Raw genomic sequence first — 16,810 nt, 5'->3', positions numbered from 1 at the left:
CATATTTAAATTTAATTATGGAAGAGTAGATAATTGGAAGTTTTTTAATGTTGCATAGATTTAAGTTTTTATTTTTTAAATCAAGCACATTAAGTGAATATTCTGTTGAAATACCTTGTAGAGAAATAATTAACAGTGCTGACATTTAGGCTGTCATTTGGGGTTTCAGAGATAGCAATTGAGTAGATGTCATGAGAATTCACATTGCTCACTTGCATAAAAATGTATTCATATAGAATACAATGCTATATTGGTTATATTAAGATGATATTTTCAAGTTGTACTTGGGTGATCAGGTGCTCTGCCTTAACTAATTTTATTTCTTTTATCTTTGGAATTCCTGTTTAGTTTTCTAATTAACTGAATTTCATTATTTTCAGAATTAGTATTGGAGTACAGTGGTAGAGCAATTAAAAAGTATTGCTGTGTTACCTTCTATAGAAGTGCATTATGAGGCCTGAGCTTTTTGGCTTGCCTGGAAAAGTTAAACCCCCATTTAACTTGACTGTAAAGAGGTATTTGGCTGGGGATTCAGAGACAGGCACATAGGATACTGGCTTTGTCATTCTCTTGCTTTTTTTCTAGAGACAGAAAAGAGCTTTTTATCAACCTAACATCTAAACTCACCCTTCTGACCTTGAGAGCCATAATTCTAATCAGAGTGCAAATAACAGTAGCACAGTATTTGCTTGCTGTCTCTGCCTTCTGCAGATGCTTGTTCTGAGCATTTGAATGCTCAAGGCTGAGTCTGGGCTGGGCAAATACTGCATCTGCTTGAACATCCTATTCTGCTTAACAGTTGGCAGCTCACAGAATGAAACTTGGGTCAGTGTGAATGCTTCTTGTGGGGCCAAGTGCTTGCAAATATGTAACACCACCAGCAGCAATGGAAACTTTGCTTCACCTTCCAGGTACAAAAAGCAAAAGCAAGCAAAGCTTTCCTAGAAAATTCAAGCTAACAGAAATACTCTACATTTTTTACAAGCTGAAAATGAGGATTGTTCATCAGAGTAACCCAATTGTTTCTAAGGGTGAGGCCTTTATCCTTGACTTTCCCTCCCAACCTGAACACTGCCATCTCATAAGACTACATTGCAACTTCGTTGCAGGCATATCTAATTATTATATTATAAGCACTATGCTATTATCCAAAAGGTTAACTGGCCAGACAGATATAAGCCATGATCAGTTTATTTTTTATTTAGGTAAGCAAATAAATAATAAATAAATTTTTATTTAATAGCTAAGCAAATTAGTGGGGAAAAATGTGCAGGACCCATGGAGAAAGACACAGACACTTGGGTATGCAAGCATGCATAAACACAGATGCCTGAATCTTACACTTATTTTAAGTGTTTGACTGTCTAGAGCAAAAGATTGTTGGAGAGGTATTCTTGAAGTATTCCATCTTCCAACACAGTGTGGCAAGAAAATTGCTACAACTGACTCAAGCCTTTGCCCCTTCATGACTTGAGGGTTGCTTGGCCAAGTTTCTGATTGGCATTTCTGGGGTGTAAGGCAGAGTTCTCCTCAAAGCAGCTGTTCTTGCTGACCTCCCTGCCCAATTAGGCTGAGCCAGCTGGGATAGGGGCTGTGTTTTTCCTTACTAGTACATTCAAACTTGCCTTCTTCTGCTACTTGCTAGCTTCAGCCTGACCTCTATCAGGTCTTAAGGCAAAGCAATGAAGATACCAACAGTAAAGTGTATATCCAAGGAATGGTTTCTTCAGGCTACTGGACATTTTCAAACTGTATGTTTTTCTCAATAATTTGCCAGGGTTTGAGCCTATTTTTGGAACAAGGAAACAGGAAACATCACTGTTGAATGTCATGAACTTCGACCTCTGACAAGTTACCTTTTCCTTTGCCCTTTCTAGGAAGAAGCAATTAGATCAGGATTTTCTGTGTATTTGTGTGTGTGTGTGTGTGTGTGTGCGCACTGTAGATGCTGCTAATATTGCTGTAAAGTAGTAAACAAAAAAGTAGGAGAGAAATCAGCTCTGGTTTTAATTGTGTCTCTGGCCGATGAGCAATGAGATTTATCTTCTGCTTGCTTCCTCCTATCTGAAATACAAGACCTAAGAGTGAAGATGTTTCTTTAGCAGTCCTTACAGATATCACTGTGGTGTGTGAGAAACAGCAGGATAAAAGGAGGAGCTGAGAGAGTCTGAGGAAGGACTAGGTAGATGAAAGACAAGAAAGGTGGGGAGCACACGAGGAAAGGATTTGGACAACAGTAGTTTTTAAGTAAGAGGAGTGAGATTTTGCCAGCAAGGACCCAAATCACCTTTGGGTATTGGGAGCTGTTTGGGATGCTAGTTGCTAGCTGTACATACACTGATGCTGGAGGAGAATTGGAAGGAGAAATCATATCCACTACACGATGTTTATGCTTTTTTTTTTTATGTTTATGCCTTGCTACTGGAGCAGGAAAGGCTTACAGTTAATCTGAAACAGAGAATTGAACAAATACTAAATGAAGAATCAATTCTCTGCCGCGCTTCCGCCCCGGTTCCCTTTTCCTCCGCCCCGGCTAGCTCTCCATCTGGGGCGAGAGTGGGCGATTGAGGCACCCTCCGCTGCTCCCAGCTGGGGTTTGGAGAGTGCCTTTGTGGGTTCCGGGCAGCGCTGGCAAGCCTCGCGGTGGTAAATGAAGAGCGGATCCTGTTGGGGGCTAAATCCAAGTTTATTGTGGAACGGTGCCAGCCAACAGGAACCCAGACAGGGTTCTGACACCAGCTTATAAACTGCGTGGGAGGGGGGAAACCGACGCCCAATGGGGATAGGGATAGGGAGTGACTCCGGGATGGGGGGATATGATGGGGTCCAATGGGGGAAGGATATGGGGGGAGCCCCAGGTCCTCGCCCAATCACCCGGTGCCCTGAGTGGAAGCTTCTGGATGGATGGGAAGGGGCACCGAGTGACAGACAAGGCACCCGGGAGGGGTAAAGGGAAAGGCTGCGCCTCTTCCAGGGTGATGGATAGATACTGGAGAGGCGGGAAGGGAGGACAAGGCGGGAAAACTGGGGACAAACCAAGTTGTACATGGGGGTACAAAGGAATAAACCAATCCATAATACAGGGATAATAAAACCCATAAATCACACAACTCCACAATCCTCCTCTCAAACTTTTACACCAGTTATGAAGAAGAACATTTGAATGGAATTTCCAGAATGTCATTAGCTACTCTCATAATGTTGTATAAAACCAGATGTACTGTGGACAAGGGTCTGTAGAAAAGATCTTTGTTCATTAAGAAATTAATTGTTTTCTAAATAATTAAATAGCATGGTTATTACTAATAACTAAATTATTATTAGTTATGAATTACTAATTACTTATTACCAACTACTAAATAACATAGTTATTACCTTTTCGTTAAATAACATGGTTATTTAGTAATGTTAGAGCCACCGGGATTTGTTCTATAGTAATTCTTTCATAATCTTGAATATTCTTCCTCTTCCTTAAAACAATTCCAGTTCCATCTCTTTGAAACTTTCCATATCCTCCACAGTTATCTTGCTCATCTTTGCACATGTTTAGGAACACTGAGCTAAAAAATTACCTTTGACTAGAAATGCTGTATTCTGCATCCTCTATATCCCAGGACAGGCTCAATTTTTGTTCCCTTTCCAATGCTGCTTACTTTTCAAATTCAACTGTTGAATAATTATTATCTTACAGGGTTGTCTAATAATGAGCTATAAGCACAGGGATTTGTGTGAGATCAGTGCTCAAAATGTCCTTGTCTAGTCTCCTATTTTAACTTGTTTTGTATTCCTGACTATTACCTGATTGCTGCAATCTATGACTGAGTGAATATACTTTTCTTTACGAATAGCTTGTTGATGTCCTAGGATCCTCTGGGACAAAGGCAGCTGCATACATATAAGGTGATATTAGTATTTTCCATCTTATCAGAGAAAGTTCACAGCTGGGGAGATATTAAAGCAATATTTTCAGCTCTCCACCTTCCTAGTAGTTTAAATTGAAAACCCAAATATAAAATTGAGGACTAAAAATAGCTTCCCCCACTCAATTCACGGTATTATAAAGAACCTTTTACTTTACCTACTTCTCTCAAAGTCATAATGATCTTTAAAGGCCAGTTCTAATAATCTCTATACCCCAGTGTAGATTCTGCTGACTGAAACTGCTGAGTATCACTCTTCAGGAGGTTTTCTTCAACAGGCAGATAGACCTCACTGATGTGATTTTTGGGTATTTCACAGAATCACAGAATCATTAGGTTGGAAGAGACATTCAAGATCATCGAGTCCAACCCATGCCTCAGCACCTCAACTAAACCATGGCACCAAGTGCCACATCCAAACTTCTTTTAAACACATCCAGAGATGGTGATTCCACCATCTCCCCAAGCAGACCATTCCAATACTTTATCACTCTTTCAATAAAAAGCTTTTTCCTTATATCCAACCTGTCTTTCCCTTGGTGCAGCTTAAGACTGTGTCCTCTTGTTCTATCTGTTGCTGTCTGGTGAAAGAGACCAGCCCCCATCTGACTACAACCACTTTTCTGGAAGTTGTGGAGAGTGATAAGGTCACCTCTGAGTCTCCTTTTCTCCATTTCCCCAGCTCCCTCAATCATGACTCATTGGGATTGTGTTCCAAGCCCCTCACCAGCCTCGTTGTCTCTTCTGGATGTGCTCAAGCATCTCAACGTCCTTCCCAAACTGAGGGGCCCAGAACCTTGAGTGCTGTGTCCTCACCAGTGCCGAGCACAGGAGGAGAATTACCTCCCTGCTCCTGCTGGCCACACCATTCCTGACACAGGTCAGGATGCTCTTGGCCTTCTTGGCCCCCAGGGCTCACTGCTGGCTCATGTTCAGCTGCTGTCGACCAGTACCTCCAGGTCCCTTTCTGCCCGGGCACTGTCCAGCCACACCGTCCCCAGCCTATAATGCTGCGGGGGGTTATTGTGGCCAAAATGCAGGACTCGGCACTTGGACTTAATAAACTTCATCTTACTGGACTCTGCCCATCCATCCAACCATTCCAGGTATCTCTGCAGAGCCCTCCTACCTTCCAACTGATCAACACATGCTCCCAGCTTAGTGTAGTCTGCAAATTTACAATGCAAAACTCAACCCCCTTATCCATGTCATCGATAAAATATTGAACAGAACTGGCCCCAGCACAGACTCCTGAGGGACACCACTGGTGAGTGGCCACCAGCTGGATGCAGCATCATTCACCACAATTGGTGGCCAAAAAGGCCAATGGCATCCTGGCCTACATTAGAAATTGTGTAACCAGCAGGAGCAGGGAGGTCATTCTTCCCCTGTACTCAGTGCTGGTGAGACCACATCTTGAGTGCTGTGTCCAGTTCTGGGGCCCCTCAGTTTAAGAAGGACGTTGAGACGCTTGAGAGCGTCCAGAGGAGGGCAACAAGGCTGGTGAGGGGCTTGGAACACAAGCCCTATGAGGAATGTTTGAAGGAACTGGGGTTGTTTAGCCTGGAGAAGAGGAGGCTTAGAGGTAACCTTATTGCTTTCTACAACTTCCTGAAGGGAGGTTGTAGACAGGTGGGGGTCAGTCTCTTCCACCAGGCAGCAACTGACAGAACAAGAGGACACAGTCTCAAGCTACATCAGGGAATGTATAGGTTGGATATTAGGAAAAAATATTTCACTGAAAGAATAATAAAGTACTGGAATTGTCTTCCCAGTGAGGTGGTAGAATCAACATCTTGGGATATGTTTAAAAAAAGACTGGACATAGCACTTGGTGCTATAGTCTAGTTGTGGTGTTAGGGCATAGGTTGGACTTGATTATCTTAGAGGTCTCTTCCAACCTCATTATTCTGTGACTCTGTGATTCTGTGAATTCTCTGGGCCTGCCCATCCAGCCAGCTCCTAACGCAGCAAAGAGTAAAGAGTGCTCCTGTCCAAGCCATGGGCTGCCAGCTTTTCCAGGAGCGTGCTGTAGGAGACAGTATCAAAGGTCTTGCTGAAGTCTAAATAGACAACATCCACAGCCTTTCCTGCATCCACCTGGTGACTCTCCTGGTCATAAAAGGAGATCAGGTTGGTCAAACATGAACTACCCCTCCTAAACCCATTCTGGCTGGGTCTGATACCCTGGCCATTCTGTAAGTGCTGCGTGATTACACTCAATATAAACTGGTCTGTTACCTTGCCAGGTATTGAGATTGGGCTAACTGGCTTATAGTTACCAGGATCCTCCTTCCCACTCTTTTTGTGAATGGGTGTCATATTGGACAGCTTCCAGTCATCTGGAAACTCACCAGTGGTGATATCCAAGATTTTCTTAGTTTCATTTCTCCAATCCCCAAAATTCCTATTTCTACAAAATATATGGACCAGTCAGATGGAGCTAGCCACACTTACATGGTAGCAATTTTTCTGAAACATTTCATGCTTCCTGCCAAAACCATGCACTTATGTCAATTCAGTAGGATAACAGATCATCTGAACTATCTGAGGATGCTTGAGAGCAATGGATTTTAGACCATCTTATGTATGGTTACTGCAAAAAAAAAAGAAACTATCTAGGCCAAATTTATGACCATAACTTTTAACAATTAGAGAAGAAGGGTGGTTCTTTGAACTAATGAATTCTGGATGCAACTCTGAAATTTGTCAAAGGCTTCATACACTTTTCAGCAAACTATTTGGATTAATTTCCAGACACAGAAATTTGATATACTTAATTGTATTCATATTTGTTTATCTATCCTTTATCTTCAGCTGTTGCTGCAGTGACCATTTCTGGTTTGTTGTACATGGAATGCGAAAGAAACAGTCTTGGCTTGGTTAACAAGTCATCTCATCCAATAATTTTCTTGTCTGGGATTCAATAACTCAGTAGTCATGACATTAATTATTCATAAACATTCTTCATTCACAGATTGTTCTTCTTACTCATTTCAGCCAGAAGTAGTTTAATGCAATTTCTTCTTGCCTTCTCTTGACAGAGAAAAATAAATCGAAGCAAACAAATGCTTCTGTTAATATGTTGTAATGAAAACATATTTCCTGTTTTCCAGTGCAGTTCAAAACATATAATTGACTATTTTACAAAATGACTGTTAGAGTTGCATTGAAATCAGACAGGTTGTATTCAGATTTTCAGAATCAGTAGGATATTAAAATTTTTATATGGCTTTTAAGCACTACCATGTCTGAAAATTAGGTCTTTAATACAATTTTAATGTATTTCTTGAAATAATAGTTTATTTGTTTAGAAACATTGTAAATGTCTGTGTTGCAGTTTAGCATCTTTGTGCTAAAAATTGACCAGTTCTGACCATGTAAAATTAAGCTGCTTTGATGGTTCTTGTTATGAAGTGTAAAGGATTTTTCCCACTGAGTTTTCTGCTAAAAAGAATTCCATAGATCAAAGCACCAACTGACATGCTGATAAAGACTTTTTTATGTTCTTCTTGCATTTTTTCAAACCTTTGGGGGAAAAAAAAGCATGTGTCCATGTGAGGTGTTGAGTTCTTTATCAGTGCAAAGGGAAAATAGCCATATTTGCAGCATTAGAGAGTGCTGTCTAAACAGATTCACAACATTGCTGTCCTTTCCTTGAGTTTTGGGACATGAATGCTACTCTTTTTTATTTTTTTTTTCCCTAAGAGCTCTTCCAAGCCACATGGCCAGTCATCTGTTACTGCCACATGAAACCAAACCTGCAAACATTTCTGTCTCTGCCTTCTGTAACTTTTCAGGGTCTAGTAGGTTATTTTTCTTAGTTATGAAACTTGACATGTTGTTATACAAATGGTGAATTTGGAATATCTTTTGTTATTTTTAGTGTGCACTCAGGCTTGTAATTCTGCATCATTCTCACTGTCTGGAAAGCCAGTTATTGTTGGTATATGTTTTTTATGTGCATAGTTTAGGGAAGGTGATGCTTCAGGTTTTAGCTTTTGTATTTCTCAGATTCTGTACTGCTTTAGTGTGTAGTTCTGAGCTTCATATTAGGGGATAGTAAACTTTCTTCACAGAGTAGGTAGAAAAAACTATTCTTTCTCTAGCTGGGGACCAAGGACAAATGATCCTAGTTTCAGGGCCAAGAGCAGAAACAACGGTGGACTGAAAAGAAAAAAACATAAAGGGTGGGACTTCATGGGCGAAAGCTATAATTGGACAATTAGCTTTAATATGCTGATGGACCAGAACTTATAAAAGTGTGAGACCCTGTGACCAATCATCCATTTTGTGACCATTTTGGGTTCATCTTGGGTGTAGCCCTGGCTGGGCTCTTGTACTGCTCAAGGTGTATCCGTTGAGGCCTTTTAATAAATACCTATTTTATTCTTTAACTCTGTCTAGTCTCTGTTCCAGGTCAGCCTTCACAAGGCATCAGTCTCTGGTGCCCACAAAGGGACACGAACCCTCAGACCTGACAGGTTCCAGTGGTCCAGTGGATAAGGCATTGACTTCCTAACTCAGGGATTCGTGTCAGAGTGCCAGAAACAAAATGGACGACCTGAGTCTCACACTTTTATAACTTCTGGTCCATTAGCATATTGGAGCTAATTGTCCAATTATTGCTTTAGCTTATGAAGTCCCATCCTTCTTGTTTTTCTTTCTTCAGTCCACTGTTGTTTATGCTGTTGAGCCTGAAATTTGGATCATTTGTCCTTGCTCCCCAGCTAGAGAAGGAATTGTTTTATCTACCTACTCTGTGAAAATATCATTTAGGTATGCAACAAATTCCTCAAAATCTGGTGATAAATCATGCTGGTTTTCTATGATTTTAGGTCAAATGAAATTAAATTAAGTCTCAAGACATGGAAAGATCTACATAGTTGTTGTCTATAGCTGAAATTTCTGACCTTCTGTCTGTGAACAGAAATAAGCATTTTAGGCCAAATTAGTCTCTTCCTATTTTTATAACTAAAATGAGGTTGTTAAAAATCACCTTCAAAGTCCTTATTTCTGTCCAGTGAGTATAAACAAAAAGTTATGATACCTAGTTTATATAGAAAACTGTATATTTTATGTTTAAAGCTAAGCGAACTGAATCTTAAACTCAGGAAACACTTTTCACATCAATGTGATACTTTCCACCATCTAGAAAAATTAGTATAGCAGAAAATACACAGGTGGCTTGAATATGTAGTCCTATTACTTAATGTGACATTTCTTTCTTTATCAATGCTGCTGCTAATGAAATGATATAGAGAAGCTTGTCAAAACAATGTCTCAGAAAGTGAAATATGTTATTTAACAGAATTCTGATTCCTTGACTTGCTGTTTTCTTTTTGAAAAGACTGCTTTTTGAATACAATTTTGAATGTGGGGGAGCAGGAAGTGATAGGTACTTAACACCTGTTTGAAAAGTGTGAAATTTTTCTAAGAGTAGTTATTCAAGTGTTGTTTATTTGATTTACCAGTCGAAAACTGCAGCCTCTCAGAGAACCCCAAAGCCAGATTATTGACAGTGTATTTATGCACATTTTATTCTGAGATCTAAATGGGGTGTTTCTAAACTGCAGTTAATGAAGGAGAAGGTTTCCTCCCTTGGAAGTTGTTGGTTTTTTAGATGAGTTACACATAACTGATTTCCATTAAAAAGACAGTACTGCAGTTAGGGTTGTGTGACTTTTTTGGTGTTCTTACATTCCCTTATTTTCAGTCTCTTTTCGGATGCTTTTAGGAATTGTAGCTAGTTAGCTGTGAAGTGTTTGGCACACTTGGTTACTTTGGATTGTATAGATCATGCTCAGACATCACTGGTTGCAGAATACAATTTATTCTCAGAGAACAGTGATTTCAGACTGAGAAAGGCATATTTCCTCTTCAAGTAAAAATAACTTTCAGCTTTTTTATTCATTACACTTTGCTTTGGAAGCTGAAGGCTTTATTCTTACTTTATAATTTTGGATGAAAGGAAGTATGGAAACAAACCCATCTGAGAGTTCTACAGTTCATTGTAATATATATGCCTTAACTTATGAATTTTCAACAATAATTCTGCCAGTAGGATCACTAACTCAGGCTTTTCCATTCTATTATTGGCATATTTTTTGCCAAGGTTGCAGCCATACCAATAATTAGTGGCTTAAATAATTCTGTCTTAATCCATAGGGTTTTTTTTTTCAAAATCCATAGATTACATGTATTTCTCTAACATCTTGAACAGTCATTATCTTATGTACAGCTTTTAGTTTGGGCACAAAGTTAATGCGAATGTATGCTGCTTTATCAGATGATTATTTCTCTGTGACTGCATACAGAAATCTAGGGAGCTTTGTATTATCATTTGAAGGTCTGTAACTGTGAATAATGCAATTGTAGGTGCTCCTAAGTGATTTCTGTCTCATCTGGATGGGTTCCTGCACTCCCTGAATATTTTCCTTTTTGTTTCATACATGCTAGGTATTTTAGTTACTTTATGGTGTCTTCTGTAATACCAGACATCAGTGTTGAGGCACACAAACCCTGCTTTCTTCTGTCCGACCTCAGCACCAACAGATTTTTCTCTTTTGGAAATGAGACAAAAAGATCATTTTAGCTTCCTGATTCATGGCTTTGTGGACCCATGATTTAGCTAGATTTTCCAGCATGTTATGACTCTCTGGAAGCTTAGGTAACAGCCTTCCATTTAGTTTTCAACCTGAAGCAGGAACTATGCTTCAAATATTTTTTTTTTCTATCTCTTTGTCACCTTGTGCCCTCCATGCTATTTACTTGCATTGTAGTCACTCCTAAGAATGTACACAGGATCTCAAGCTTCATTTATCAGATATTATACAGAGATGCCTGTTCTAGAACTTAGATCAAGATACAGAGAAAACAGAATCAAAAGGCATGGACTATAGCCCCAGTTCAAAATTCAGATTTTTTTCCCCTTTGCTTAAATAGGGCAAACATCATAGCAGGTATGATATGTCAAAATATATATTCTTTTTTACCAGATTGTTCAACCTGACCATCTTAATTTGGCAGTTACCATTAGGTATCTTGTGCTTCAATAACTGTAAGTTCTGTATGCTTTGAATTTTCTTAATGCTTTCTTAATGAGAAAAGCAGGGCTTTTAAAAGAGTGAAGAATTTGTATTTCCTTTGATTTAGAACTCTGCTATCTTTCCTCACAATAATGTATTCTAATATAATTCAAAATGACTGATACTCATAATTCTACAGAGGATTTTGGTTTCCAGAGCTACACAGTGTTTCTGTAGAAACATTGAGCTTGTCTTTCAGTCATTTGCAATACTAGGTTTTCTGTAAGACCAAATTATTATTTTATTTCCTGAGAATGAGGCATTCAGCATGTTTTACTGTGTCTTAATTTATGAAGAGCGTCACTTTAGGATAAATTAGTTGATTTTTCATTGCTGTTTTGTCACATAATCACAGAATTGTTTAGTTTGGAAAGAATCTCTTTAGATAAAGTTGAGTCCCACAGTTCAAGCAGACTGCACAAAAACAAATGGAAGTTCATGTTTTTTAATTTGTGTCCACTACCTCTTGTCTTCCCAGTGGGCACAAGTGTGAAAAGTCTGACTGCCTCTTCTTCATTCCCTCTCACCAGGTATTTATATTTATTTATTGATGCGATTTCCCTGAGGCATCAGCATGGAACTGAACGACTGTTCTTATTTCTGTCCAGTGAGTATAAACGAAAAGTTATGATACCTAGTTTATATAGAAAACTGTATATTTTATGTTTAAAGCTAAGCTGAAAACTGTCTTTCTCAGTCTCTTCTGTTACGAAACAAGTTCCATTCCCTTAATAATTTCTGTAGCCTTGCTCTGACTCTAGTAAGTTCATGTCTGTCTTGTACTGGCAAGCACTGGACTCTACTCCAGATCTGGCCTCACCAGCCCTGAGTTAGTGGACCTCCACCTGCTGGCAGCACTTTTCCTAATGCAATACTAGAAGCTGCTGACTTTTTTTGCCACAACACATTTCTTGCCTCACGGTCATCACTGTTATCTGCTGCGACCTGCCTTGTCAGCTGTGTGTCAGTCGGTCAGCCCCCAGCATGAACTGATCCACTGATTCCTCCCCAGGGGAAGGACTTTGCTCTTGCCTCTTCTGAACTTCAGGAGGTTACTCTCATCCAATGTATCCAATGTGTTCTGATAATACATCAATCTGCCAGCCCTCCCAGTTTTGTATTATATTTGAACTCTTTGAAGGTGCACTCTGGCCCACCACCCAAGTCATTAAAGAAGATTAAGGCCCCTGTGTTGACTTCTGGAGCACACCACTAGTGACTTGCTTCCAACTGGACTTCTTGCAGCTGATCACAACCTTCTGGACCTGGCTGCTCAACTAGTTTTTAATCCATCTTTCTGTCTGTTTGTCTAGCCTGTACTTTGTCAGGTTGTTGATGAGGATAATAGGAGAGACGGCATCAACAGTCATATGAAAGTTGAGCTAAGCAACATTCACTTCTCTTGCCTCATCCATCAAATTAGGTTACTGTCAGGTTGGCTAAGCATGACTTCCCTTTTGTAAATCCATGCTGACTAGTCCCAGTCACTTTCCTGTCCTTCATGAGTTTGGAAATGTTTTTCAGAATTATTTGCTCCATCATCTTATTGGGGACTCAGGTCAACCTGACTGGCCTGTAGTTCTCTGAATCTCTCTCAGTGCTCTTTGTGAAGATAAGTGTCATTTGTTCTCTTCTTGTCTTCAGGAACCTCTTCCAGCTGCCCTAACCTTTCAGAGATAATCAAGGATAACTTTGCAGTGACATCAGCTGACCCCTTCAGTACTTGTGGGGACAGCCCATTGGTCCCATGGACTTCTGTACATCCAATTAGTTCAATGGCTCCCTCATCTGATCCTCCTCTTCTGAAGGTATGTCTTCCCTCAGGACTTTTCATCTGGCCTGAGGTGCCTGGGATTCCTGAAGACTGGGCTTGCCAGTAGAGACTGAGACACAGGCATTGGTAACTTCATCCTTTCTCATGTAATTTATCATCAGTTCCTCTGCCCCATTCATCCTGGGACCATGTTTTTCCTAGTTTTTCTTGTGCTACAAATGTACTTAGGGAAACCTTTCTTGTTTCCCAAGAAAGCCCCAAAAAACCATGCTTATCCCTCACCATATTCAACTCTGGTTTGGCCTTGGCATTCCTAACCCACCCCTGCTTCCACCTTTTGTACACTTCTGTTTATGTCTGAGTTCACTCAGAAGTTCCCTTTCTCACCTTTACTGGCCACCTGCCACCTTTGCTTGATTTCTAAGTTGTTTGGGGTGGATCTTTCTTGAGCCTGGAGGAAGTGATCCTTAAATAGCAACCAGCTTTGCTGCACCCTTCTTCCTCTCCCTTTGTCTCACATTGTATTCAATGGCTGCTATATTTTTAGTACATTTTGAAGCTTTTGATTCAGTCTGTTGCTCTTTCTGATGAACAAATTCTATGTACAAAAATATTGTTGTAATGACTAAAGGATTTTATAAGTATTTAGAAATTATCACAGTTTACATAACGTTACTATTGCTTTCCTTTGTTCATTGACAGAAAATTAACATGAAAATTCTCTTACACCGTACCTTTATGCTACATTGATAATGTTCTGACTTTCCATATCACATTGAAGGGTCCAACTGGAGAAAGCATTTGGAAAAACAAGATGCAGGGCTATATTTGAACTGTTACCTGGCTTTACCAGAATGTGTATCTTTTTTATGTCTGATTTCCGTGTCTTTCAGAAATCAGAAGGCCAAGTGTTGGACTTTGGTGCTAATGCTGTGAGATAGTTCTTGCATCATAACTCTAAGGTTAGAAAACTTTAGAAAAAAACTTTTGTGGTAAGCTGACCCTTCCAAAGTCTGCTGGCTCTCTGTAAGGCTGTACTTTCTATCACTTTTTTTGGAGCTAGATCAAGCTAATGTATGTACAAGATTTCAAAACCAGAGGGGAAAAAATAAAGAGAGATGAATTCTACAGACTGGTAGGAAAAGGACATGCTTTGATGACAGGAAAAGAGTCTTGCATCCTGGTCCCTGTTGCCTCATGGACTTAAAGACTAAATGACTTTCAAAAACATTGCTATAATCAGTTTACAGAGCCTGCAATGTAAATATGCCCATGAAAAGAAAAGGTAGTCTAATGATAAATTGCAATCTAAATAGCTGAGGTAAACAAAGGCTTGAAAGAAAATCACAGCTAATTACTATCACAATTATCTGGTTCCCACTGGTTTTAACTCCTGTTTTATCTGAAAAGACTGCATTTCTTCATGTTACTTGAGGAAGGTATACAAATAGTAGGAAAATGTGTTTGAATGTGTGAGGAATACTTTTTCATTCTAAGTCATTAGTCTTTCTAGTCTATATTGCCACCCAGCTGTGATCAAAGAAACTAGGATGTTACAGGGCTTGAATATGTGGCTTTTACTTCTGCTCAAGAAACAGATTACAGGATATGCTTTATTTGCAGGAGAAAGTATGAACAGACTGCAACAGGAAGGATGAAAACAGGGCATTTGTAGCATTAATAGGCACAGTCTGAACTTGTAAAGAGAGAGAATTTCCTCAAAGGATCCAGGGGCTGTGGCAATCCTTATCCTATGGGACATTGTAATTTAACACAACAGCTCTCTTGCTGCCTAAGATAGTGCCTCTTTTCTTCTCTTTCCTTTGAAACATCTAAAGTCAAGCCCATAACTTTAGTATGCATTTATATTTTTGCTTTACTGAGACTAAAAGGGTCAAAATACGTGAGTGTCATATTTGCTGGTTTGTAGCAGACCCAACTGTATATCGGTACATGAGATTCTTCAGCACTGAAGTAGGACTGGAAGGAAAAAATGAACAAATACTTATGATGAAATGCATACTAATCACTGTAAAAATAGGAGGATTGTAAAACTTGTATCCAGTTTGTAATTTTATGAACATACAGATTTAAAAGGGTATAGAGAAAAAATCCATTACCCCTATTTGATAAATAAGGTAAAACATTTATAAGATAAGATACAAAATAAAGACAATTATGCATTATTTACAATCTTTCAGTTTTTTAGTTTTGTTGAATCTGAAAAGAAAATTAAAAAGTATTTGCTGTAGATTTTACCACAGCTGCAGAGCAGAATTTGTGTTGCTACACAGCTTTGTAAGCTGCAGTTCCTATATAAGGGCAGCCAAATTATAGAAGTGCATTTGCTGCCTTGCTAGCTGCATTATTTTGTCATGTGGTAAACTAACTATTTTCTATTATGATTAACTTAAACAATAATGATGTCCTTGTGACAGCAAATTCCATGGATACAAACTCCAGTGTTAGTGGCTCATTTTTGCATGCCTTCTTTCAGATCACCTGCCCTTGTTGATCAAGTGCTATTTTCTTTGGGGCTTTCAGACACTTAAGAGTTTATCCATGCCTCCTATTAAGTTTGTTACCTGGCAAACTGATTTTCTATTCCAAATTAGTATATTGACTCTGAGATTAGGAGCTCTTGGGTTGTGATATGTAAGATCTCCAGCACAGGCAAATGAGTCACACTGGTTCAGACTGTGTCCAATGCAATATAAAGAGTAATTCTTCAAGGAGCTGTGAGATTTGAAAGTGCATGCAAATGGTAACTGTGAGCAGAGTTTACAGATTAACACTGATACTTTTTATTTACATTTGTGATGATTCCACCAGAAAATTCAGTTAAATGTAGCAGTAAATAGGTGCAGGTAGATCTAGAATACATGGTTCTGAGTGTTCCTCAAATTTAATTTCTTAAGTACAGAATATAAGTTTATAATTGACAAAGGATTGAAGCTAACCTCTCTGTTTCCAGTGATCTGCATTTCAGTGCAGATATTAGGGCAGGGTATCCTCAGCAGGCTGAATGCATCTGCGTCAAGGACTGCTCTGAAAAATACAGTGAAAGTCAGAAAAGTGGGCAAAATAGAGTAGTTACAGTTGTGTGAATTCAGGAACACAACATATAGGAACCATACTGAGTGTTTCATGGCAATTTCTGGACATATAAATTGATATTTGACTCATACTTCTGCAAGTGCTGCACAGCAAGAGGCATTGCATTCCTTCACTGCCATTGATAAATGAGTTGAATTACTAGGACTGACGACAGAAAGAAACAGGAAGAACTTGGCATGATTATCAAATCAATCTGTAGCAAGTTTTAGGACAAATAACTGTGCCCTTTCAAATATGCCAAAGTAAACAGCTTGCATTAGCGGCACCAAGGAGAAAGTGAAATTGCATCCATACAGTGCCATTTGAGGTTTCTTTTCTGAATATTATTTTTCATAATATTACTGCCCTTTGAGCACTATGACCATACTCACTGTTCAGGATGTGAATGCACCAGAGGGCAGATGATATTGGATATGAAAAAAATGAGAACTGAAAAGAAGTAATGTCAGTGATACTCTATTTCAACAGGGACATTTAAGGATTCAAGGGTCGGTTTATCCCCTTAAGGACATCCCAGTATCAAAATACCAAGCTGATTATGAAGAGCTGGGAGATCATGGACATCTGGTAATTAAAATCACAATATAGGATGGAAGGAATATACAAATGTGCTGCAGGTTCTGTGTTTACTTTGCTATAAGCCTTCCTGCTGGGAGAAGAAATACAGGATTCTCCCTTTGCTCCAGATGCATTGCCTTTTCCAGATTGGCATGTTCATATTTTGGAGAAGACAGCATTTGTTTGTAATTACATATAATGAGTAGCTTGCCTACCTGTCACCAAAATAACATTCATCGTCTCTGTTTTCCCCTCTGTAATCAATTTGGTGTAAAATATTTCCTATGATTAATTTGCATTTTCTCTCATGTATTAGTCATATACATTGTTTCTCCTTTTTTTTTTTTTATGAG

The sequence above is a fragment of the Lonchura striata genome, chromosome 2 (genome assembly GCF_046129695.1).
Source record: "Lonchura striata isolate bLonStr1 chromosome 2, bLonStr1.mat, whole genome shotgun sequence".
Lineage (NCBI taxonomy): Eukaryota > Metazoa > Chordata > Aves > Passeriformes > Estrildidae > Lonchura > Lonchura striata.
Note: the sequence above shows the minus strand (reverse complement) of the source record.